This window comes from Melanerpes formicivorus, unplaced genomic scaffold (genome assembly GCF_026170545.1).
Source record: "Melanerpes formicivorus ecotype bairdi unplaced genomic scaffold, bMelFor1.0.p_v2 SCAF_15, whole genome shotgun sequence".
Lineage (NCBI taxonomy): Eukaryota > Metazoa > Chordata > Aves > Piciformes > Picidae > Melanerpes > Melanerpes formicivorus.
This window is the reverse complement of record NW_027142367.1, coordinates 1,188,267-1,212,962: the sequence shown is the minus strand read 5'-3', so window position 1 is coordinate 1,212,962 and position 24,696 is coordinate 1,188,267. Positions and strand designations below refer to the sequence as shown.

The 24,696-nt window shown below is 41.6% G+C and overlaps 1 protein-coding gene across 1 annotated transcript in view; it reads left to right on the top strand.

The window, feature by feature from the left end:
* Nucleotides 1-24,696, top strand: part of MOCOS (molybdenum cofactor sulfurase) — a 244,289-nt gene that overhangs the window by 168,930 nt on the left and 50,663 nt on the right. The window lies entirely within an intron of this gene.

Sequence of the window (24,696 nt, the reverse complement as noted above, 5' to 3'; positions counted from 1 at the left end):
AACTGTCTGAAAAAAAAAAAAAAACAAACAAAAACAAAACCAAGCCAAACAAAACAAGTGAGTTGCAAAATTTAAACTGCCCCACAAATCAGGGGAGTAAACAAATATAACAAGCTATTCAAACCTCCTAAGTTCTCAGTCTGAGAATTCCATCAAAACCCTGACAAATGGTACAGCCACAGCTTTAGTATAATATTTTAAAAGCTAATGCATCTCTTACTCATAAATATTTATTTTCCTTTTTATCAGCATTACTTCTTTGTTTGCTAATCAAGGCAAGAAAGCATTTCCTCACATAAGTTCAGTGAGATACTGGGTGCATCTTCAGACCTTCTCTCTCTTCTTATAATATCATTTGCCCAGGGAGGTGGTGGAGTCACCGTCACTGGATGTTTAGGAAGAGACTGGATGGCATGCTTGGTGCCACGGTTTAGTTGATTAGATAGTGTAAGGTGATAGGTTGGACTTGATTATCTCAAAGGCCTTTTCCAAACTGGTTAATTCTATTCTATTCTATTCTATTCTATTCTATTCTATTCTATTCTATTCTATTCTATTCTATTCTATTCTATTCATTCTATTCTATTCTATGCGATGCTATCCTATCCTATCCTATCCTATCCTATCCTATCCTATCCTATCCTATCCTATCCTATCCTATCCTATCCTATCCTATTCTATTCTATTCTATGCCATTCCATTCCATTCCATTCCATTCCATTCCATTCCATTCCATTCCATTCCATTCCATTCCATTTCTTTTTAACACTTTATTTTATTAACTAGGAGAAAACAAACAACAGCAATAAAAAACACACACCAGGGGGAAAAAAAGCCAACAGCAACAAAACCGCCATCTCCAACCAAAGAGTAGTTTCCAGTCCACAATCTGTCAAAGTCAACAAAGTACAGAATTTGTCACTCTCACAGTATGAGAAAGAATGCCATCTGGAATAGGAAATCAGGCTGCCAACTACCCTTAGAAGTGTGAAGTATCATATTACCTGACACAAACCTAATGGATTTCAAAAAAGAAGTGGACTGTTTTTCTGGTCCACTTTTTTCAGCACATTCTTCTGGTGAGATGTTTCTGAGGACTGTAGCTGGGCAAGATGAATTTTCGCCATAGACTCTAGCAGCAGTGCAACTTTACTGCTGAGAAACTAACTTACTTCCAGAGAAGGGCAACAAAGCTGGGGAGGGGTTTGGAGCACAAGCCCTATGAGGAGAGGCTGAGGGAGTTGCGGTTGCTTAGCCTGGAGAAGAGGAGGCTCAAAGAAGACCTTATTGCTGTCTCCAACTACCTGAAGGGAGGTTGTAGCCAGGTGGGGGTTGGTCTCTTCTCCCAGGCAACCAGCACCAGAAAAAGAGGACACAGTTTAGTTTCAAGCTGTGCCAGGGCAGGGGCACAGGGCTGGATATTAGGAAGAAATTCTTCACAGAAAGTGAGATTGCCCATTGGAATGGGCTGCCCAGGGAGGTGGTGGAGTCGTCATCACTGGAAGTGTTAAAGAAGAGACTGGATGAGGCACTTAGTGCCTTGGTTTAGTTTAGTCCTATGAGGACAGACTGTGAGAACTTGGGCAGTTCAGTCTGGAGAAGAGAAGGCTCTGAGGAGACCATCTTGTGGCCTTCCAGTATCTGAAGAGAGCCTACAAGAAAGCTGGGGAGGGACTTTTTAGGATGTCAGGTAATGATAGGACTAGGGGTAATGGGAAAATACTAGAAAAGGGTAGATTCAGATTAGGTGTTAGGAAGAAATTCTTCCCCTGAGGGTGGTGGACACTGGAACAGGTTGCCCAGGGAGGTGGTAAAAGCCCCATCCCTGCAGGTTTTTAAGGCCAGGCTGGATGTAGCTCTGAGCAACCTTTTGTAGTGTGAGGTGTCTCTGCCCATGGCAGGGGGGTTGGAACTTAGATGATCCTTGAAGTCCCTTCCAACCCTAACATTTCTCCGATTCTATGATTCTACAAACCTCCAGTGTGTCAGCCACTCCACCCAGTTTTATGTCATCAGCAAACTTGCTGACATGCAATAAATAGGAAATAGAGTTAATGGGAAAATAGTCCAATGCAACCAAATCCATATAAATAATTTAGAAAATTAGTAGCATGCATTTTGAGTAGATTTAGAGTCCTTTTATGTATGTTAATAATTTATTATAAATGCAGGAGCAAATAGGAATAGGTTTGAATATGATTGATAGATTTCTTCTAGATTGATACCACTTTAAATGTGTGGGTTTTGGTTTGCTTTTTAAGAGATTGTGATCTTTATTTGGAGGACTTGTCATTTTAAAACGTGTGGGGCAAGCCAGTTACGGGAAACCACAGATGGATGCTTAGCATTTCTGACACTTTCACTGCTCTCATAGTATCATGCTGTGCGATATCCTTCCTAAACAGCAAACACCTAGATCCTTGTGAGTATAAAAGGCAATATTATTATGCTAAGAATATGTTTCTTGTCCTCATGCTTATAGAGAAGAGCTTGAATATGTGACACTTTAAACCTTAGTGCTCACTTTTCAACGAGGCTGGTGAGAGGCCTTGAGGACAAGCCCTACGAGGAGAGGCTGAGGGAGCTGGGGTTGTTTAGGCTGGAGAAGAGGAGGCTCAGGGGTGACCTCATTGCTCTTTACAACTACCTGAAGAGTGGTTGTAGCCAGAAGGGGGTTGGTCTTTTCTCCCAGTCAACCAGCACCTGAACAAGAGGTTGATGGGTTGGACACGGTGATCTTGAAGGTCTCTTCCAACCTGGTTTGGTTTATTCTAAATAAAGGTTTAATCGAAATAAAGCTGTGCCAGAGGAAGTTCAGGCTCAAGGTGAGGAGAAAGTTGTTCACAGAGAGAGTTGTTAGCCATTGGAATGTGCTGCCCAGGGAGGTGGTGGAGTCACCTGGAGGTGTTCAAGAAGGGATTGGACGTGGCACTTGGTTCCCTGGTTTAGTCATGAGGTCTGTGGTGACAGGTTGGACTCGATGATCTTTGAGGTCTCTTCCAACCTTGGTGACGCTATGATTCTGTGATTCTGTGCCCTGCTTGAAAGCCACTCTTGATTTATTTATGCAAAAGAATTATATTTTGAGTACATAAAGTGCCTGTACATACATTTTGCTGACATGTTTATGTTTCAGGTGTTGACTGAGATATCGTAGGAGAGACCTATTCAGAGTTTCTGATCCCAGTACAAGAAGAAACATGTTAGAAGATAAGCGGATTTGAACTTGATTAGTGAGATCTTCAGCTCTAATTTTGATTGTATTTGCTCAAACAATGTCAGCTTGTGAGGTTCAGAGAAAGGATGGTTCTGTGGATATGGTTCATATAGTGTGAATTAGAAACAGAAGAAGAGACCCCACCATTTCTGATGCATGGAAGGTCTGGAGAAGAGGACAGTACAGGAACAGAAGCAATAGAGAAAAACGTGAAAATGCTTGAGAGGGAAGGAAGGAAGGAACTTGACAGAAAAAGTTGTATGGCTGAAAAGCTTAAGGCTAAAATGTAAACCCTTTCTGAACTGTGGTAACTCCTCTCTCAATACACAACCCAGAGACTTTTTAAGTTAGTCCTTCTTGACTAAAGCCCACTAAGAAAACTTTCTCCCATACTTACTCATTAGGCCTTCTCTAGGAGTTATATGACATGTTTTTGACAGGTGGTGTTTTACTGATCACAAATATTATGTTTCTGTATGGGAATGCAAATATATAATCCAGACATCAGATTACATTTTGTCTCCATTTTTTTGGGGGGCTGCTACTTTTCTTTCCAAGAGTTGCTTTAATTTATCATGGACATAAAACCAAGAGTAGATGCCTGAATAAATATAAGAGGTATTGGTTCATAAATAACAATAAAACAAAACAACCCCTTCCCCCAAACAACCAAAACCAACCAAGCAACCAAAAACAGAAAATTAAACAAAGAGAGTGGAAATCCTGTTGCAGATGTCTAATGACTAATTGAGGCTTACATTCTAATCCTCTTTTTTTCCTAAAAGCAATGGTTTCTATATATAAAACCATAGTGAAAAATCAGCTTTCTCCCCTTTGATTTGCCCAATTTTTTAAATAACAAATGGACAGAGAGAGAAGAATAAAATAGAAATGGTTACAATTTTCACTGAAGAGTTGGCTAAGGAGACATCTGTATTATGGAATTTTATTTTGACATAACAGTTTACAGGGAAAAGTCTAAACTTATTCCACTAGGCCTTCTAGATACATTTAGTTTTGTTTTAAATGTGTTTCTTAATATGTCCTGCATTTCAGTATTCACAAAAGGTTTGGCTGCATGGAAATTAAATATTTTAATGCCTTTGCAACAAACACTTCTTTCAGGTGTTATTAACTAGGAGATCTGGATACTTCAGTTCTCTTCCTGATATGATATTTAGAAAATACTCAGCACTGGTTAGGCCACATTGAGTACTGTGTCCAGTTCTGGCCCCTCAATATAAGAGGGATATTGAGACTCATGTACGTGTCCAGAGAAGGACAATAAAGCTGGTGAGAGTCCTTGAGCACAAGTCCTAAGAGGAGAGGCTGAGGGAGCTAGGGCTGTTTAGCCTGGAGAAGGGGAGGTTCAGGGGAGACCTTATTACTCTCTACAACTACCTGAAAAGTGGTTGTAGCCAGGAGGGGGTTGGTCTCTTCTCCAAGGCAACCAGCATGAGAACAAGAGGACACAGTCTCAAGCTGAACCAGGGGAAGTTTAGGCTCGAGGTGAGGAGAAAATTCTTTACAGAGAGAGTTGTTAGCCAGTGGAATGTGCTGCCCAAGGAGGTAGTGGAGTCACTGTCCCTGAAGGTGTTCAAAAAAGGATTGGACGTGGCGCTTAGAGCCATGATTTACCCTAAGGTGTTGGGTAGTAGGTTGGACTTGATGATCTCTGAGGTCTGTTATAACCTTATTGATTCTATGATTCCATGATTTTATGAAATATCACTATCATAATTTCTTGATAAGAAAAGGGCCATTTTCCAACTACCATTAACCAAAAGGAAAAATTATGTATAATAATAACAGATTACTTTACGTCTGGAATTCATTAATATCACACTGGATTATTTTAGCAGAGTATATTACATTGCTTTTACAAAAATGGGCATACCCTTAGATATTCCAGGTTCTGAACAGCTGACTCTTGAATCTAAGGGGAAGAGTGAGTGCAGTATTTAAAATATAATTCATTATAACTGTCAGAGCTGGAGGTTAATAAAAGGGAAAACATGAATACAATGGAATGGAATGGAATGGAATGGAATGGAATGGAATGGAATGGAATTAACCAGGTTGGAAGAGATCTTTGAGATCATCAAGTCCAACCTATCATCCAACACCATCTAATCAACTAAACCATGGCACCAAGCACCCCATCCAGTCTCTTCCTAAACACCTCCAGTAATGGTGGCTCCACCACCTCCCTGGGCAGCCCATTCCAATGGCCAATCACGCTTTCTGCAAAGAATTTCCTCCTAACATCCAGCCTAAACCTCCCCTGGTGCAGCTTGAGACTGTGTCATCTTCTGGTGCTGGTTGCCTGGGAGAAGTGACCAACCCTCATCTAGCTACAACCTCCCTTCAGGTAGTTGGAGACAGCAATAAGGTCTCCCCTGAGCCTCCTCTTCTCCTGGCTAAGCAACCCCAGCTCCCTCAGCCTCTCCTCATAGGGCTGTGCTCCAAACCCCTCCTCAGCTTTGTTGCCCTTCTCTGGACCCGTTCCATCAAGTCATCACCTTTCCTAAACTGAGGGGCCCAGAACTGGACACAGGACTCAAGGTGTGGACTAATCAGTGCTGAGTACAGGGGCAGAATGGCTTCCCTGCTCCTGCTGGCCACACTATTCCTGATCCAGGCCAGGATGCCATTGGCTTTCTTGGCCACCTGGGCACATCGCTGGCTCATGTTCAGCCTACTATCAACCAGTACCCCTAGGTCCTTTTCTGCCTGGCTGCTCTCCAGCCACTCTGACCCCAGCCTATTAATGCAGGCTAACATTAGGTAAAACTGCATGAGCATTTTATAAATTGCAATCTGGAAACTGAGACCAGCACTACCAATCCATTAAGTGAATAACATCATAGGTGTTTAAAGCAATATATATTTATGGCTATGTTAAGAGGTTTCAAAGGTTCATAAATTAGTCTTGAAAATGTCTTTCTGTTCATGAAAGCAAAATGTCTCAAAATCTCTCCTGCCGCAGTGCCATTTTGTTTTGCTAATAGATTGTTGTGACCTGACAGGGAGTTTCATATAAAAGTCCACTCAACAAGCAGCTGTATGAAACAGGCTGATCCAGCCTCTCTCTTTGGGTCTGTAATAAAATGTATATTTTAATATATTCTATCATTTAACATCTTGGGTGGTAGTATCTTCAAACACAGCTGTAACTTATTGACAAAGTGTATTTACAGGTTCCAGGGAGGTGGTTGAGTCACTGTCCCTGAAGGGGATAAATAAGTGATTAGACATGGCACTTGGTGCCATGGTTTAGTACTCATGAGGTCTTGGGTGACAGGTTGGACTTGATGATCTTTGAGGTCTTTTCCAACCTTATTGATTCTATGACTGTATGTTTACATATATAATGACAGTTAAATTATTTAAGCCCAGATATAACACTTGCAATACATCAATTCTGATTGGAAATGCAGGTGCTGTTATCTGTGGTTTTCCCACACATGGGATCCTGCGGCAGATTAGCCAGGGACTCACAACTTGCTTCTCTGTTCAGCATCTTCCCAGATGCTGTGGCTATAATTTAATCAGCCCTTGTCTTGGAAAGGGCAACGGGGCCTCTCTCTTGTGTGCTTCATCATGAGTTGTAGCCTCCTCTGGGACTCAATTCTCTTGGAGCTTTTCCCCTTTCTGCCTTGGTCCAGCTGCATGGCCTGGGTGTAGTTGTTGCCTGTTAGGACAAATTCTTCATCTGCTACTTGGGCAGCATTTGGCTCTTGTTGCTTGCTGGGTGAGCAGAAGGCAAGTTGCCTGACTTCTTGGCTGGTTTAAATACTGTCCCAAGACAATGCCCTTCGGTAACACAGAACCCTGATCACTGAACCTATAGAATGGGGCATATCCAAACATGGCCAGGGATACGTACAATTCACAGCTGTGTTATAAAGTTAATCACATGTGGTACATGTTTATCTGGACCCCAGGAAGTGCCCAGGTTTGCATGTTCACAGGTGCTTACAAGGTTAATCACATGTGCTATACATTTACCTTGACTATCTGGACCCCAGGAGGTGTCCAGGTTATCACATTTGCAGGTGCTTAGCCCATTGTCTGGGCTAGGGCATGTTTTGGGGCTTGACCCTTCAGGACAGGGTCAAGTGCTCACTGTCTCTGTTTTAAAACAAAATAGAAGAAATTGAAAATGACAGTTGGATGCAATGCAATTGGTTAGCAAGGGGGAATTTCAAAATGGCTTGAAAAAGAGGGTTTGCATCTCAGGTTAACATATAGGTTATGGAAAGGTGTTCTTTCTGATTGCTGCAGGAGAGCTTAACAGCTGCTCAAGATCCTCTTGGCTTTAATAGTCTCTGAATACATTGCTGAATATCCTGGCTTACAAGAAACTGACTTTAAAATGCCTGATGCCCCTGACACATGACTTTGTCTCTTCCTTGTTCATAGATGAAGAGACAAAATTGTGGAGGCAACTAATCCCAGCACAGTCAAAATGCAAAAACAGCAGACAAATACAGCAATGTGTTTAACTTCTGTCATACAGAAGAATATCGTCAGGTAAAATTACAAACACATCACACACACCCCCAAGCTCAGTGAATGTCATCCATAAAGAGTTGTGGAAATGGGAGGAGAGAAAGAGCTGGTAAGAAAGAAGTGGGAAACAAATTAACACTTTGTGTCAAACCTCACCATTTATTACATGAAAGTGTAGTATGGGGTTTGATTGGCAGGTTGCAGAAGAAAATAAAAGCTGTGATTGCTTTCTCTGAACCTTTACCAAAGTGAGCCTTCAAGGTCCAACTGTTAGTCAGAAATAATCAACATGCTGTCTTGCTACCAACACATCTTGTTATCTGCTTTAATAGAGAAGGATCTAAGCTTTTATAGTAGACTGTATACTGAACCTGACAGCATCATTTCAATGAAGAAAGACTAGACTAGACTAGACTAGACTAGAATAGAGTAGAATAGGTCTCTTCCAACCTGGTCTATGAGTACATTTACTCTAATGAGTACATTTGGCAATACATGCAAGCCACAAAAAGAAAGCTTTTTAAAATTATTATGATTGATTGATTGATTGATTGATTGATTTGACCTCAGGAATGAGCTAAGTCTGGGCAGGACCAGAAAGTTGCAATGCTTCTGACCCTGCAGTTTATAATATCTTTTTCCTTTCTTCTACTAATCTTACTAAAAAAATTATGTGATCCATGAGAACCTGGGGATATTTAATTTATTTCTTGCATGTTCAGAGACACAGAAGGAAAGATGTACTTTAGACAACATTTATTTACTTATCTATTTATTTCTCTATTTGTTCTCCAGCTTTACAAGAGCTGGTTTAAACTGTGTTCAGAGAAACAGAAGGAAAGAAATACTTGAGACAACATTTATTTACTTATCTATTTATTACGCTATTTGTCCTCCAGCTTTACAAGAGCTGTTTTAATGTTCTGAAACATCTATTCTGAATTGGCTTGTGAGGGCAGAAGTGTCTAGGACACCAGAGAGTCTGATTCACTTAAGACGAAAGTGTAGATTTTCTGTACCTTCTCACACTGTGTGCAGGTTGTGGTACTAGAATACCTCTTAAAAAAGGAGGTAGGGGAGCATGGAATTAAAAAGTGGATGAGAAAACAAGAGAAACAAAATTGCTGACCAGTGTAAAAACAAAATCTCAGACCACTTCCAGATCAGATGCATTTAAATTCACACTTCTTAATTATCAAAGATTTCCTCTTGTGTTTTCAGTCAATGTTTGAACTGTTTGATTAACCACTGCAGTCCTAATCAGTCTGAAGTTAGCTGCTGTTTTGAATTAGTTATCTTGTATCTTTCTCAAAATACCATGGAAGAGTGATGTAGTTCCTGTAGAATTGTCTCCTTTCGGAAAGCATGCGCAGACTCCCATGCTGGTGAGGCAGGAATCATTTATCGGTACAGAACAAGCAGCTTATATAGGAAAAATCGAGCAGGGTAAGCAATTCCCTGACATTCTTGCACCACTGCTGTTAATTGGGTTTTCTCCTTTGATATGCAGCTGTCCATTGTTATCTTCATCCCATATCAGGTTGGTCTTCTCCAGCATGGAGACAAGCGTCCTCTTGTCTGGCACGTCAGGTTGTTTACCACGGTCAGCTCTTCTTTATCATCAAGACATCCTTCCAGTATCAGTGGCCTGTTGTTCTTTCTTGTCCTGAAACCTTTCATAGATACTTTCTGCTTTCCTACAGTCTCCTAGAGACATAGGATGACCAGAGGCTTGGTATGACCAGAAAGGTTGATTCTAGAAAAAGTAGTAGATTGAATACAGAATACAGAATTAACCAGGTTGGAGAAAACCTTTGAGATCATTTAGTCCAACCTATCACCCAACACCATCTAATCAACTAAACCATGGCACTAAGTGCCTCAGCCAGTCTCTTTTTAAGCACTTCCAGTGATGGTGACTCCATGACCTCCCAAGGCAGCACATTCCAACGGCAAATCACTTTCTGTGAAGAATTTCTTCCCAACATCCATATTAAACTTCCCCTGGCACAGCTTGAGACTGCATCCTCTTATTCTGGTGCTGGTTGCCTGGGAGAAGAGACCAACCCCCACCTGGCTACAACCTCCCTTCAGGTAGTTGTAGGCAGCAATAAGGTCTCCTCTGAGCCTCATCCTCTCCACAGTAAACAACCACAGCTCCCTCAGCCACTCCTAACAGGGCTGTGCTTGAGACCCCTCCCCAGCTTTGTTGCCCTTCTCTGAACACGTTCAAGCAAGTCAACATCTTTCATAAATTAAGGGGCACCCAGAACTGGAGACAGGACTCAAGGTGTGGCCCAACCAGTGCTGAGTACAGGGCAGAATGACTTCCCTGCTCCTGCTGGCCACACTATTCCTGATCCAGGCCAGGATGCCATTGGCCTTCTTGGCCACCTGGACACACTGTGGGCTCATGTTCAGCCTACTGTCAATCACTACCCTCAGGTGCCTTTACACCTGGCTGCTCTCCAGCCACTCTGTCCCCAGCTTCTAGCGCTGCATGGAGTTGTTGCAGTCATAGAATTGTTTGAAAAGCAGAAGCCAATATTGCCACTTCAGTCACTTTGTGTCAGGATGTAAGAAAAAGTTTTGAGAGCTCCAAAGCAACCAGGGAAGTAAAATGTATTGTGTTTACACTTTAATTGCAAAGTCCCTCACTTGACACAGCAGCAGCAGCCAGTACTCTTTTTCCCTCACTTCTGCAGTTGTAATGGATTGCCATTAGAAAAGGCCAGGGCTTCCTAAGTGTGTGCTGCTTCACTTCTCCAATTGTGGCTCCCTCTGAGTTGGTAGCACTCATCTTTCACTGATGCCTTGCTTGGGTCAGTGTTTTCTTTCAACCTTGTCAAAGTCTGTCTTCAGAGACAGTTCCCCAGTTTACTGTAGATCTTGATTTACAGCATATGACAGCAAGGGGTACAGATAAGAATTGCTCTTATCTTGAAATAATTCAGCTCTTCTGAACTGAATCTGAAGGAGATTCTGATGGATGATGTTATAGCCTACTGAAGCTGACGTAGTACCAAAAGTGGTTAATTCTTTGGGAAGCAGTTTTTAGAACTAAGCAAAAAGTAGAATAAATTAGTTTATGATATTAATATTTTCTACCTTATGCTTATGTTTCTCTTCCAGTCTCCTTTTTAGTAGACCTGAACACTGAACTTGCAATTGATTCAAATAACTTTTCAGTTCTTAGAAAATTGCAAATATTCAGTCTTTTTCCACTAGACTATTACTTATTACTCACCCTCACACACAGTATTTTAGGTGAAGCAGATGTCAGAAGCTCATAGCTCTGGGCCCCTCAATTTAAGAAGGACATTGAGACTCTTGAACATGTCCAGAGAAGGGCAACAAGGTTGGTGAGAGGCCTCGAGCATAAGCCCTACAAGGAGAGGCTGAGGGAGCTGGGATTGTTTAGCCTGGAGAAAAGGAGGCTCAGGGGTGACCTCATTGCTCTCTACAACTACCTGAAGGGTGGTTCTAGCCAGGAGGGAGTTGGTCTCTTCTCCCAGACAACCAGCACCAGAACAAGAGGACACAGTCTCAAGCTGCACCAGGGGAAGTTTAGGCTTGAGGTGAGGAGAAAGTTCTTCACAGAGAGAGCTGTTAGGCAATGGTATGTGCAGCCCAGGGAGGTGGTGGAGTCACCATTCCTGTTCAAGATGTTCAAGAAGGGACTGGACGTGGGACTTGGTGACATGGTTTAGTAGTCATGAGGTGCTGGGTGACAGGTTGGACTTGATCCTTGAGGTCTCTTCTAACCCTATTGATTCTATGATTCTATGAGGTCCCAGAATCCTGCATGTTTTTTCAATATTGACTGCATGCTTCCTTATGATTAATGCATCAAATCAAGGAAATTTCAAGGCAGTGGGTTCAGTTTCATTGATGCTGCATTATCGTGTGGCCCTTGAAGCCACAGTTTAGTTGTCAGGAGGTGTTAGGTATTAGGTAATAGGTTGGACTTGATGATCTCTGGGGTCTTTTCCAACCTGCTTGATTCTGTGATTCTGTGATTCTGTGATTACCTTTGTTTTATGAATAAGACTGTTTGTTCCCTCCATGGTAGCTGTTATCATAACAACATCATAGTATGCAAATTAAAAGAATGCAAAACAAACGGCAAAGCACACTTTCAGGTTATCAGAAAATTATGAATAGCAACAAATATAAAATTTCACTAAGAAAAATATTGTTCTGTTAATAACAATGGCCAGCACTTACTTTTTCCAGCTTCCAATATTCCTGTTGCAGAATGGAAAAATTCAGTCTATTTTTTCCCCTGTTTCATCACAAGTCAACATCATGTCTTAGAATTCGCTGTCTGGAAAGCTTTCTTTCTCTGTATCATGTTTCTTGGTTTAATTAAGTTAACTTGTGGCATTTCCTGTAATGATGTAATGAGCAATTTCCATATAGCCACAGAAAGAATGGGATGCAAAGGCTGCACCGAAGCAGTATCCCCACTACTTCATATAGTGGCAGCCACAGCCTTAGTTCAGAGATTGTCAGAGAAAAAGAGGGTAGATGTCTTATCAATATTATCAGGCAGAGAAAACTTGGAATGCAAATTGATATACTGCCTTGAGCACTGAAGTGTTTCAACCACAAAGAGATTCCAGAAATATTATAAGGACTGATAATGTAAAGCTTGTAAGAAGATAGAGTCAGGGCAGTGGGTACTGAACTGTGAGGGCTGAGTACAAAATTACCCATTGCTTGTCACCTAATGCAGGCATGGTGAGCTTTGAAACAGAACTGATTTATAGCCTAGCAAAGCTTTAGATTGGGATCCATCATCACAGGGAGAAAAACAAAGAAGCTAGCCTGATTTTCAGAACACTTTAAAGGATTCTTTTGATGCTGAGTGAGATTTCCTCCTACGGAAAACACATTTGGATTTATCTTTATATTCAGTTTATTTTTTTTTGGTGCAAGTTGTTTGTCTCCGTTTTTTGGTGCAAGTTGTTTGTCTCCGTTGGTCTGTATTACCCTTCAGGGGTAAATAAAACCAAAACAACTCACAAAATTCTGGAGCCATTAGAGAGCCATGAGACTGTCAAGTAGTGCTGATGACTTGATGACTAGTGAAATGACTTAGAGAAAAGTTATTGGAGGGAAGAATTGTGCTTAACTACGGACCCCATGGTAGTATCATAATCTCTGGCTGAGCAGGAGATGAGAAAGCTTTCCTTTCTACTATGTCAAAGTGATTAGAAAATTGTTGCTGACTCAGATATATAGACAGGCAGATAGGTAGGTAGGTAGGTAGGTAGGTAGGTAGGTAGGTAGGTAGGGGAGACCTTATTGCTCTCTACAACTACCTGAAGGGAGGTTGTAGCCAGGTGGGGGTTGGTCTCTTCTCTCAGGCAACCAGCACCAGAACAAGAGGACAGTCTCAAGGTGTGCCAAGGGAAGCTTAGGCTCAAGGTGAGGAGCAAGTTCTTCACAGAGAGAATTGTTAGCCATTGGAATGTGCTGCCCAGGGAGTCACCATCCCTGGAGGTGTTCAAGAGGGGATTGGATGTGGCACTTGAAGCCATGGTTTAGTAGTCATGAGGTCTTGGGTGATAGATTGGACTTGATCTCTGAAGTCTCTTCCAACCTTACTGATTCTATGATTCTATGGTAGATAGACAGATAGATTTGTTCATACAAAATCAGTACTGAATTAGTCTCACTGACTTAAAAACGTAAGACTTACTGCTCCATCTTGCATTTTGTAAATCCCTGGGAGTATAGCTTTGAGACAGAGTTTTATGCACTGCCTTATATTAGCAGTCTAACTGGTGAGAGTTGAAGCTACCAAGAAACAAGCAATAGTAAAGCTTTCACTTACTGACTTCAAGGAATTGTGCATAACAGCATCCACTAAACAAGAACAGAGCCAATTCTATGATAAAGCAGAAAGCAGGCCCATATGTTACATTCGAGTTTCTAACAGCTACCAAGAGAATTCATATGCTTTGATTGTATAAGCTTCCTTTGCATTTAGTCCTTAAGATGACAGAAGCAGAAGCAGAAGTGGTTCTGCTGGACTGAGAAAAGCCTTGACTGAGATAAAGCCTTTAAAGACAAAATGCAAGTGTCACGAAAACATGCACTTTCAGTGATGATTCTGTAGTTCTCACAGAGTCCTCTGTGGGCTCTGGCGAGGTGGTTTGAATGTTGCTTCCATGAGCTGGGCAAAACACTCTGCCTTTTCAAGAAAGACTCTCCATTCATCTTTTCTTTTGTGGGTTTTATGGTTTGGAAAGTCATCCTGAAATTATTTCCTCTGCTGGCAGTATGGCTTGGGCTCAAGGAGAGGGAAGAAAAGGAGGAACAGACACACCCTGACACACCCTCCCCAACTCAAAAAAAAAAGCAATATCATAACAATAGTAACTTTAATGTATCCTACCTGGAGTTTATTTGAATTACTAGCCAGCTTCCAGTCTAACAAGCAGTTAACTGAAACTGAATTATACCTGTAATTAAAACAGCTTTGCCAATAATGAGTCAGCCAGCTGGCATGTACAGCTTCCTCTCTCTTACACTACTCCCAATAAATTTTTTTTAAAAGACAAAGTATTCCTCATTGTGATGTTTGAAAATCAGGACCTGCCTCTTTCAGAATGAGCTGCTCATTTTATTCAGCACAAACCCTCCTGACTTCCTTCCCTGTGTGAAAACAGAGCTTGAACTAGCTGCTCTAACGAAGTGAGAGATGGGGCATCACAGATCCTTCTGTTCATGAAGATAAGCGCCAAATATGTGGTTTATGTTTGGTTTTCATATAACATCCTGACTAGAGGATTATGCAGTTGCTTTCCACAGTCTTAAACCATTGAGATGGGGTGCAGAAGGAGGAGAATAAACAGATTCAAACTACTATGCAGAGAAGTAGTGCTGAGAGAGTAAAAGGTGCCCCTGTTGCCCATTGAATTTAGGGCTGGGTGATCAATTGAACTTGATGATCTTGGAGGTCTCTTCCAACCTGGTTGATTCTATGTGAATTCTGCATGGATTTGGTAGTGTTGAGGGTGTAACAAGTCTGCTGATTTTGAGCACACAGAAAGTACATAATTAAGTCATAAGAGTCCATCTAAAGTTTCAACCTGTAGACTGATATAGTGAGATGGGTTTTGCAGCATAGTTATGGACTTTCAAACAAAATTATGTACTTTTCAACAACAACAACAACAAAAATACATAGTTTTGTGACTGAAAATTTATGTTTATGTAACTATTTTTGTTATATCTTAACATTGTAATGAAGCCTGCTCTAACATATGCATGGCAAGGTATTACCTGTTTTGGTTTCTGGTTTTTTTTTAAAAGTACAAATTACATTTGGGGACACAGATTTTTTTCCCTTCTGGGTCACAAATGTGGTTGCTTTGGGTTAGGAAATGGCTGGAGGGCCATGCCTAGAGAGTGGTTGTGAATGGTGCCACATCCAGCTGGCAGCCAGTCACTAATGGTGTCCCCCAGGGATCAGTGCTGGGCCCCATCCTCTTTAATGACTTTATTGATGATCTGTACAAGGGGATTGAGTCCATCATCAGTAAGTTTGCAGATGGCACCGAGTTGGGGGCAGGTGTTGGTCTATTAGAATGTAGGAGAGCTCTGCAGAGGGACCTTGCCAGGCTGGACAGATGGGCAGAGTCCAAGGGCATGAGATTTAACACATCTAAGTGCTGGGTTCTACACATTGGCCACAACAACCCCATGCAGTGCTACAGGCTGGGGACAGAGTGGCTGGAGAGCAGCCAGGCAGATGTATGATTCCAAGTGGGGCATCCTACTAAAGAGGCAGGTAGCTATACTTTTCACAGGCTATACATTCAAGTGCATCCATTGTCTGATAACCATAAATAACAGTGATTGAGTCTCAATGCATCAGCGGTGTGAGTCCTCACACTTCAGAAATGTTGGAAGAAGATTTCTAGCCATGAGGGAGTGTTTAGGACTGGCACACTTTGTCACAACTGGGATCACAACACAGCTCAGGAATGAACTTGCTTGTGGTCAGAGTAGCAAATCCTATGGTACATGGGAACTGTACAGGGTCAACTGCTCTTCTACTGCCTCTCAAGCTGCGCTGGGGGAGGTGACTCTACCACCTCCCCGGGCAGCACATCCCAATGGCCAATCACTCTTTCTCTGAAGAACTTCCCAAAAATTAATCTTAATATACACTAATATACACATTAATCTTCATATACACTTCGTGAAGGAAGTGAAGGAAGGACTCCAAATGTCTGACAGGATTTACAGTTTCTATGGCTTTATTAGCATAATGACTCACAGGGCTCACATGGTGATCTGTCTTGTTTGGGATTTACTAGGAGGAGGCTTTCAATCCCTGCTGATTGGTTTTTCTGAGATTTCCCTGCCTCATTGTTCTCTGTAAAGTAGTGCTGAAAAATAGGAAATCACACTGCTCTTTTTTCTTATCCAAAGATACACATAAGTTGGGATTTAATGCAGTAACAAAAAGTGTTCACCAAAACCTCCGTTTCTGTGTTTGGGTGGTTTTTTTTTCACACCAAGTTAGAAAAAAATAACTGTGTATTTCATTTATGACTCTTTTTCCTTATTTCCATTATTTAATTTCTCATAATAAGAGAGATAAGAAATGTATTTGAATGCAGATCAAAGTTTTCAGAGTAGAGCCTGAAAACCTGAAGCAGCAGAGCTTTCATTCTAGAGGCTCAATTTCAGGCTTTGCTTTGTTTTAATCTCTTTATTTTAAATCCTTTGTAGATGTTGACACATGCCTGTCTGTCTCCAGTTCCTTCAGAAAGAACTAATATTTGAACATTTGAGCTACTGAAATCCTGGTTTTGTCAGGGTGGAGGCTGTATGTCATTACATGTTTGCCTAATAATAATAATAATAATAATAATAATAATAATAATAATAATAATAGCGTTGGAAGAGACCTTCAAGATCATCACGCCCAACCCATCAACCAATCCAACCCACCTAATCAACTAAACCATGGCACCAAGCACCCCATCAAGTCTCCTCCTGAACACCTCCAATGATGATGACTCCACCACCTCCCTGGGCAGCACATTCCAATGGGCAATCACTCTCTCTGTGTAGAACTTCTTCCTAACATCCAACCTAAACCTCCCCTGGCGCAGCCTGAGACTGTGTCCTCTTGTTCTGGTACTGGCTGCCTGGGAGAAGAGACCAATATCCGCCTGTCTACAACCTCCCTTCAGGTAGTTGTAGAGAGCAGTAAGGTCACCCCTTAGTCTCCTCCTCTCCAGGCTAAGCAACCCCAGCTCCCTCAGCCTCTTCTCATAGGGCTTGTGTTCCAAACCCCTCACCAACTTTGTTGCCTTACATAATGCAAACCCTCTACCTGTGGGATATTTATGTATCTCATATATCTCTGATTAGATAAAATTCCACCGGAAAAAAAAAATTAATCTTGCTGGGTTTTGCATGTAACAAGCAGATAATAATACAAAGGTAATGCAAATACAAGAAATTATCACCAAGCAAGCCAAGCAGTGCCATGGTGATAACTGTGCACATAGTTTGAAGCCTCTTGTAAATATGAGATAAATGGCTTTCTCTTCCAGAAGTCTGGACTGTCCCACAGTCCCTATGAACAGGCATATGCACACATGCAGTTCCTGTGGAAGAGCTGACATTGTTAAGTTATGTGTGTGTTATCCAGCACACTGACTCTCTGAATTTTGCATACTGTAAGGAGTAGTGATGGGCATAAAATTGCACAGAGAGAAGTTTGCCCTTTGACAGGGTAGCCTTTATATTTCTACCATAGGAAGAATTAAGTAATGAATGAAAGCATCCTTTGTGCTGATTGTCTTCCTACACACATAAATACACTGAATGGTATAGATAGGCTTCACCTGGTATGAATTAGCCTACATCAATCTTATTCTGATTACAGAGCATATAAATTGTTTTTCACTTTAAAATCATTTTTACATCAGCTAGATACAATTCACCTTAATTAAATAATGAAGTGATAAGGAATAGAATAGAATAGAATAGAATAGAATAGAATAGAATAGAATAGAATAGAATAGAATAGAATAGAATAGAATAGAATAGAATAGAATAGACCAGGTTGGAAAAGATCTTTGAGATCATCAAGTCCAACCTATCACCCAACACCATCTAATCAACTAAACTATGGCAACAAGCACACCACCCAGTCTCTTTTTAAACACTTCTCTGTAGAGAAGCTCTGGAGAGCTCTGCAGAGCTCTCCTGCCCTCTAACAGATCAACACCTGCCCCCAATTCGGTATCATCCACAAACTTACTGATGATGGACTCAATAACCTCATTCAGATCACTGATAAAGATATTGAGGAGCATAAGGCCCAGCACTGATTCCTGGGGGACCCCACTAGTGCCTGGCTGCCAGCTGGATGTGGCACCATTCACCACCATTCTCTGGGCTCAGCCCTCCAGCCAGTTCCTAACCCAGCTCAGAGTGCTGCTGTCCAAGCCAGGGGCTGACAGCTTGGCCAGGAGTTTGCTGTGGGGCATGGTGTCAAAGGCCTTGCTGAAGTCCCGGTAGACTACATATCCATGTGAGAGAGACTCAGGGCACTTGAGTCCTTCCCATCACCTCAAGATGAAGTGCTGATGATTTTTCTGTAAGTCTTCCAAAAGGCTTAAAGTATCCTACTTTAAGAAGAATCTCCAAGTATTCTGAGTTAAGGAATTCAGCATGGAAGCAGAGGTTTAGAGAGAGAAAAGATAAAATTCAAGAATAAGGTAATAAGTACCAATTCAACCATAATGTAAAAGATTACCTTCTCATTCAATGAGTTTGTGGGGTCTTTGTTACACCAAATATGAGACTAGATGCAATAATGAAAGTCCTTAGATCATGTTCAAGACCATGGAGTTGTTCTAGTTTCTATTTTCTCCTCTTCATACACTTTTACCCAGTGGGAAGAGGAGGTAAGCACACAATTTATAAAGGACACAGTGCAAATAAGGGCACAAGGGCAGTAGTTTAATCTTCCATTAAGAGATTCCTGCTGTGAAATAACTTTTTCTTTCCCTTCCCTTCCCTTCCCTTCCCTTCCCTTCCCTTCCCTTCCCTTCCCTTCCCTTCCCTTCCCTTCCCTTCCCTTCCCTTCCCTTCCCTTCCCTTCCCTTCCCTTCCCTTCCCTTCCCTTCCCTTCCCTTCCCTTCCCTTCCCTTCCCTTCCCTTCCCTTCCTTTCCCTTCCCTTCCCTTCCCTTCCCTTCCCTTCCCTTCCCTTCCCTTCCCTGCCCTTCCCTGCCCTTCCCTTCCCTTCTTTCCCTTCTTTTTTCTTTCCCTTTCTTTTCCTTTTTCTTTTCTTTTCTTTTCTTTTCTTTTCTTTTCTTTTCTTTTCTTTTCTTTTCTTTTCTTTTCTTTTCTTTTCTTTTCTTTTCTTTTCTTTTCTTTTCTTTTCTTTTCTTTTCTTTTCTTTTCTTTTCTTTTCTTTTCTTTTCTTTTCTTTTCCTTTCTTTTCCTTTCTTTTCTTTTCTTCTCTTTTCTTCTCTTCTCTTTTCTTTTCTTTTCTTTTCTCTTTTCTTTTCTTTTCTCTTTTCTTTCCTTTTCCTTTTCTTTTCTTTTCTTTTCTTTTCTTTTCTTTTCTTTTCTTTTCTTTTCTTTTCTTTTCTTTTCTTTTCTTTTCTTTTCTTTTCTTTTCTTTTCTTTTCTTTTCTTTTCTTTTCTTTTCTTTTCTTTCCTTTCCTTTCCTTTCCTTTCCTTTCCTTTCCTTTCCTTTCCTTTCCTTTCCTTTCCTTTCCTTTCCTTTCCTTTCCTTTCCTTTCCTTTCCTTTCCTTTCCTTTCCTTTCCTTTCCTTTCCAGACCCTTACCTTCTACCAAAGAATGATTGGGATGTCTCTAACTAGTCAGTCTTTCTTTCCAAAGACTCAGAAAACACAAAGCAGCTTTCAGATCAAAATGTTCTGGAGACGCTTGCCAAATTTACCATGCTGAACATCTAGAAATTGTACTGATTATCCTCTGGCAATGGTCCTTAAAACTGCTTTGTGTGCTAGTATCTCATTAAATATCTTATTCATCTTTGTTATTCTTTAGAACCAAACATATACTTCCACTTTATATCTGACCTGTTTCTGTGCTTTTATTGTCTGCTCTCCCCAGGGATCAGTTCTAGACCTCATCCTGTTCAATATCTTTATTGATGATGTGTACGAGGGGATTGAGTCCATCATCAGTAAGATTGGAGATGACACCAAGGTGGGGGCAGGTGTTGATCTGTTAGAGGGTAGGAGAGCTCTGCAGAGGGACCTTGACAGGCTGGACAGATAGGCAGAGTCCAAAGGCATGAGATTTAACATATCTAAGTGCCAGGTTCTACACATTGGCCACAACAACCTCATGCAGTGCTACAGTCTGGGGACAGAGTGGCTGGACAGCAGCCAGGCAGAGATGGACTTGGGGGACTGGTTGATAGTAGGCTGAACATGAGCCAGCAGTGTGCCCAGGTGGCCAAGAAGGCCAATGGCATCCTGGCCTGGATCAGGAATAGTGTGGCCAGCAGGAGCAGGGAGGTCATTCTGCCCCTGTACACTGCACTGGTTAGGCCACACCTTGAGTCCTGTGTCCAGTTCTGGGCCTCTCAGTTTAGGAAAGATGTTGAGTTGCTGGAACATGTCCAGAGAAGGGCAGCAAAGCTGGGGAGGGGTTTGGAGCAAAGCCCTGTGAGGAGCAGTATACGACTACCTGAAGGGAGACTGTAGACAGGTGGGGGTTGGTCTCTTCTCCCAGGCAACCAGCACCAGAACAAGAGAACACAGTCTCAAGCTCTACCAGGGGAGGTTTGGGCTAGATGTTAGGAAAAAATTCTTCATAGAAAGAGAGATTGGCCATTGGAATGTGCTGCCCAGGAAGGTGGTGGCATCACCATCACTGGAAGAGTTTAGAAAGAGACTGGATGAGGCAGTTAGTGCCATGGTTTATTTTATTAGATGGTGTTGGGTAACAGGTTGGACTTGATGATCTCAAATGTCTTTTCCAACATGGTTAATTCTGTAATTCTGTATGTGACAGTATTGATCTCTCCTAGCTTGTCTAAAGGAGAGAGCACATAATATAGAACCTTGAAAAAGGTGAAATAACAGAAGTTGATGCAATTCTTTTGTATGTCAGGCAAAAGATACCTTATTTTTTTTCCTTCATATGCATTCACAAATGACAGGGTTTAATGGGTAAAGACGCAGAAGTCAACCAGCATGTTCCAAGTTTTCTGTCCACGGGTGGGTATATCACACTGTAGAAATTTCCAGACACTCAGTTATAAATATGGCATGCTGTGCAGAAGTGTGATATTCATAGTTACATACTTTAAAAAAAGAAAGCAACAGAAAATACCAGACACCTTTTTCATTAAAGAAATGTTCATGTACCTCAAATAAAATAATCAAAACTGCATAAAATACTCTGCATCTAAAACCTAGGCAGAAAAATACTGTTCGGCTTCCCAGAGCTGACTGCATCCAGTTCTGGGCCCCTCAATTTAAGAGGGATATTGAGATGCTTGAATGTGTCCAGAGAAGGGCAACAAGGCTGGTGAGAGGCCTCAAGCACAAGCCCTATGAGGAGAGACTGAGGGAGCTGGGGTTGTTTAGTCTGGAGAAGGGGAGGCTCAGGGGAGATCTTACTGCTCTCTACATCTGCCTGAAGGGAGGCTGTAGACAAGTGAGGTTTGTTCTCTGCTCCCAAGCAACCAGCTCCAGAACAAGAGGACACAGTCTCAAGCTGCACCAGGGGAGGTTTAGGCTGGATGTTAGGAAGAAGTTCTTCACAGAGAGAGTTGTTAGCCATTGGAATGGGCTGGCCACGGAGGTGGTGGAGTCACCATCCCTGGAGGTGTTCAAGAGGGAATTGGACACAGCAATTGAAGCCATGGTTCAGTTAGTCATGAGGTGTTTGGTGACAGGTTGGACTTGATGATCTCTGAGCTCTCCTCCAACCTTATTGATTCTATGATTCTTTGAAATTATTCTTCCCATTTTTACCTTCCATGTGATGTAGGCCCTCTATAGTGTAACTTATTATGCACAACAGAAAACACTTTGGATCTTCAGCCAAAGTTCCAAGTGTGTGCAGTGGAGCTTTTATTAGGAATAAATATGTTGGTAGCCTTCAGGTATCTTTCTGTGTTTCCTAAAATGCTTTGAGATCATATTGTTGTTGTCTGATTGTCTTCCATAAGGATGGAAATTCATAGTTTTTCAGTTTCTCCTTTGAAAACTACTTTCTTGTTTCATGTGATAAGGTAAGTTTTGGTCAGGGTTACTCCTTTTCTCATACTGTATTTATTGACATACTCAGTTGCTTGTCTCCTATCAGCATTTTACACCAGTGAACATCACAGCCTACTTTGTTTCACATTATGTATGTTCTCCTTTTGACTGAAATGACTGGGTTTGTATCTGACCCTTATGTTTTAGCTTGCCACAGGGAATCAAAATACCCCTAAAGCCACAGATGCCAATGACATATATAATCCTATGGTGTATCATCTGAGCACAAGAATGAGGAGCTTTTTCTAGGGGGACATCTAATAGAGACACAACCTCTTCTCAGAAACCAGACATGCAGAAGAGGTCTCTGTTAGGAAATCTCTGCAGTCCTCATTTCCAAACTCCTCAATGTAGGGAAAACAAACAAACAAACAAAAAGCCCCCCAAACCCCCAAATAAACCACCATAAAACCAACCAACCAAAAATAAAGAAAAAAAAAATTAGTGAGGAGGAAAAGGAGGTGGGGAGGAGGCAAAAAAGAAAAGGCAGTGAAAGACAACATATTTCCTCTTTATGCTTTCACCACACCAAGTTCTGTGAGGGCTTCTCTGCAAAGCTTATGTGAAGCAGATAGATTGCATGGGTGTAGCCAATAAGGCATTCACAACTTCATCTTTCTTTTTCTTCTGAAAAAAAAAAGAGAAGAGCAGACTTGGACAGTTTTTCAGTATTCAAGAGATATCCCTGTAGGCTAACATTTGTGTTTTGTAATTCCATTTAGAATATTATCTTTTTTTTTTTTTTTTTTAATCTTAGGCATAGCAGTTTATTTTCTGTGCTGTGATAAGACTGATGTCTCATTCCTACAATCTCAAGACAAATCTGGACCTGTCCTGGGTCAACACAGCCTGCTCTCACCCTTCTCTCTACAGACAGATGGGAGGGAAAGTAACCCCAAAAAAACCCCACAACTCATGGACTGACATAGAGTTTAATGAGATAATAAAATACATCATCACCTTAGTCTATTTGCAGAAAATAGCAGCAAAAAGCAGAAGCAGCAACAGAAGCCAGCAATTACCCCTCTGACCTGCAGTCTACCCAGCAGAAAAAACCAACAACCCAAACCCAGAAACTGAAAGCATCAACCAGAATGGGAAGCCTCTCATGTTGCAATCTGAACTTCAAGCCCCATAATAATTTGCTCCAGCCAGCACTTTCATTTTGAATGCTAATATGACAGCAGCATGGTATTTAGTTGATTAGATATTGTTGGGTGATAGGTTGGACTTGATGATCCCAAAGGCCTTTTCCAACCAGGTTAATTCTATTCTATTCTAATTCTATTCTATTGGATATCAGCAGCAAATTCAACTCAGCCCATGGCAAGATTAAAAATTGCTTTTCAATTTAATTATGCTGGAATGTTATCAATGCTATCAATGTTGTATTGGGTGTAAATCCACCTCAATGAAACTTTGGATTTCTACAGTAGATTAATTGTAAATAAATCCTTGGTGCAGCAGTACTTCTGAAGCTTCTGTATGAGGAAAGAAACTTTTCAAACCTGTATATGCATTTAAAACAAACCAAAAGTACTATTTTTATGCTAGTTATCTCCCAGCTATACTATTCTGAAAAATCCACGTTTTTTGACTTGTGGTGGTGGGTTGAAATTTACCCCCCCAACATTAACTTCACCAGACCAGCTCAGCTGGAAGCAAATAAAAGCTGTATTTATAGGCAAAACTACAATCTACAATGGAATGCAAAGAATATGTACAAAATATACAGTATTTACAATATTTACAGGTATTTACAGTTGATAAACAGCACAAGGATCCCCCTGGTCAAAGACCAGGGGAAGTTACTAGCTTCTTTCCTGCCCTCCCCACCCCCCTGTTCCTGGCCTGTATCAGGAACAGTGTGGCCAGCAGGAGCAGGGAAGTTATTGTTCCCCTGTACTCAGCACTGGTTAGGCCTCACCTCGAGTGCTGTGTCCAGTTCTGGGCCCCTCAGTTTAGGAAAGTTGTTGAGTTGCTGGAAGGTGTCCAGAGAAGGGCAACAAAGGTGCTGAGGGGTCTGGAGCACAGCCCTGTGAGGAGAGGCTAAGGGAGCTGGGGTTGCTTAGCCTAGAGAAGGGGAGGGTCAGGAGTGACTTTATTGCTGTCTACAACTCCCTGAAGGGAGGTTGTAGCCAAGTGGGGGCTGGTCTCTTCTCCCAGGCAACCAACACCAGAACAAGAGGACACAGTCTCAAGCTGCACCAGGGGAGGTTTAGGCTGGATGTTAAGAAGAAGTTCTTCCCAGAAAGAGTGATTGGCCATTGGAATGGGCTGCCCAGTATAGAGTCACCATCACTGGAGGTGTTTAGGAAGAGACTGGATGGGGTGCTTGGTGCCATGGTTTAGTTGATTAGATGGTGTTGGATGATAGGTTGGACTCAGTGATCTCAAAGGTCTTTTCCAACTTGGTTAATTCTATCCTATGCTATCCTATCCTATCCTATCCTATGCTATCCTATCCTATCCTATCCTATTCCATTCCATTCCATTCCATTCTAAAATGGAGAAATGAGCAGAGAAAGTTGCTATTAGACTTAACCAAAACAATGCATCCAAGGTCAAGCAGAAGCAAGTTAGTGTCTCTCCAGAGCGAAGAACTGAGAAGAGAAGAGATTGGTTTGGTACAACCCGTCTTATGGTAGATATCCCTCCAAAGGAATTG